This window comes from Crocodylus porosus, unplaced genomic scaffold, assembly GCF_001723895.1.
Source record: "Crocodylus porosus isolate Cpor-Errol unplaced genomic scaffold, CroPor_comp1, whole genome shotgun sequence".
NCBI classification, from domain to species: Eukaryota; Metazoa; Chordata; order Crocodylia; family Crocodylidae; genus Crocodylus; species Crocodylus porosus.
The window spans coordinates 8,565,903-8,568,229 of NW_017728924.1; the positions used below are offsets into that span (position 1 = coordinate 8,565,903).

Genomic DNA, 2,327 nt, shown 5'->3' on the forward strand with positions numbered 1-2,327 from the left:
TTAACATTAGTAAACATAATTTTTATTTAATGATCCTCACTTCCACAATCCATTTCATAGGTTATAAAGCACCTGCTGCTTGCTGGTATTTGGCTGAAAAATTAGATTGGGAGTAATATTTTTGTGGGTTGATTTTTATTTTTTTTCCAGAGGAAAGGATTTCACACACTACAGTTCTACGCTGCAGTGTGTAATGAATGTTACAGCTCTTGAGACTGCCACAAGGAGCCAATGACTGACTTGTCTTTGCATTAAGATACATAACAGGACAAATTCTGTGCTTGCAAGGTGAAAACCAAGGATAAAGTCCTGGGCTCAAAGTAGTAAAACAGAGTTTTGTGGATGATTTTAAAATGGAGCCAGAGTTGTAGCCTCTGTTTCTAGTGGCATACTGAATTTGGGACAATTTTAATTCTAGATGCTATGATCATTTGGCTAGAATGATCCAAATAGGGGTGTCCCAAATAGAAGACTGCCCTTGATTTTTTTTAAAAAAACATTTGTGCATGTACAGTTTATTCTATGTAATTTTTTTAGCTTCACCTGCCATCATGTGATTAATCTAGATTCCTAAAAGACTTCTTTCAAAGACGCAAACTTCTGAAGCTATTGATTTACCCGTCTGCAAAGTCAGCCTCCCACAAAAATATTTTAAACATCTATATACATGCCCAGAGACATAGGCTATGCTAAAACAATGAGTGGAGAGCAAGGAGTCAGCACTGGGAAATAGGTAGTTTGACTATGGGTTCCAGGCCTCAAAAAGGGGGTACAGTACAAAGGCCCTGGACCCCAAGACCATGCCTGGTGACCCCATGGGAAGGGGCAGTGCCCAGGCTATATTTGATCTCAAGGTATTAAATACTCAGGAATCCAGAAGCTCAAGGTCCTGACAGGACTTGGATACATTTTGTCCCAGATTGTAAACTCGCTATAAAACCACCTCTGCCTCTGTTCCCATGAGCTGCACTGAAAACAGCATCAGCAGAGCTATAAACGAAGTCCAGCAGCCAGGCACCAAATTGTAATCAGTTCAAATGGCATAAAGGCAGTGTGTATAAAACCAGAATTGGTTCCTAAAACATAAAATATGCCTGATGTGTGTGTGTATATATGTGTATATGTATATGTATATGTATATATGTATGTATGTGTGTATATATATATGTGTATATATGAATGTATATGTATGTGTGTGTGTATGTGTGTATATGTATATATATGTATGTGTGTGTGTATATGCATATGTAGGTATGTGTATATATGTGTAATATATACATTCACATACAATGTATGGGGTGCATTTTTAGAGGTGTATATATAGGGGATGTATGTATGTATATGTGTGTGTGTGTGTGTGTGTGTATGTGTATATAGGTGCATGTGTATATGGGGGGGGGTGCGCATGTGCACAGACTTATTGGAAGTCCACCGTAACAGCACAACACAGAGCCTTTTCCAAACAGGCAGCATAAATACTGACCAGCTCAAAACAGCAGTAAACCCTTATCTGAGGGGAAGGGGGGATACTTGTAAGAGTTCAGTTTACTGCCTGATGCTGAATCTGAAGGCACTATGCACCAAATTACTTCTGTGACTCTTCTTACATACAGTGCCGCTGCCCCTAGATGAGGCGGGGAAATATTATTTTACATTTAATGTTCCAGGTGCCTCCTTTACAGTTCCTTTGAGGGGAAAATCCCCCTTCCCTTAGCAGTAGCATTGTTATTCAGGCAATAGAGCTTGCACACAAGGAGCTCTTGCAAAAGAAAAGCAGGTGGAAAACCAAACCAAAAAACCTCAGTTGTTTTGTTCTCAACTGCGGAGAGCCAGCAGAGGGAGTTTAAGTAACAGGCCCTCCTCCCAGAGCTCGTTAATAATACAGGGATACATAAACAAGTAAATGAAACTCTGCCATGATAGGAGTTCCCTATAGGAAATACTGGAGGTGGAAGAGAACCACTGGTTTGCCAAATGGAAAAGATAAAACCAGGGAAAGATGCTTTATCATGTAGCTAAACCGAACGAGCTGTGTGAAATAGCAGGAAAATGAATAGTACTGTACAACCAAAAAGCTGCTCTCCAGCTCTGGGACAGTCTGTAATACTGCCTAGCCTGAACGCTCAAAACTCTTGAGCTGAGCCTCAAAAACTGAGATGTATTTATTTTTAAACATAACAAGAATATGGGGGTTGCCTTGTTTCTTGTGACTATTTTACAGTGCATTCAGATAACATTTTTTTTTATTCTTTTCCACAGTCAAAAGGATTAGAAAATTGTGGTTCTGAGCAGTTGGTTTGTTTGGATTTTTTTTTTTTTTTTTTTTT

At 39.1% G+C, this 2,327-nt stretch overlaps 1 long non-coding RNA gene across 1 annotated transcript in view; it reads left to right on the forward strand.

Moving 5' to 3' along the window:
• The first annotated feature begins 363 nt into the window (after positions 1-363).
• LOC109313753 overlaps positions 364-2,327 on the forward strand; it is a 9,271-nt gene continuing 7,307 nt past the window's right edge. The window contains exon 1 of the long non-coding RNA XR_002102138.1: positions 364-376. This is a non-coding gene — a long non-coding RNA (uncharacterized LOC109313753). The remainder of the gene's footprint in view (positions 377-2,327) is intronic.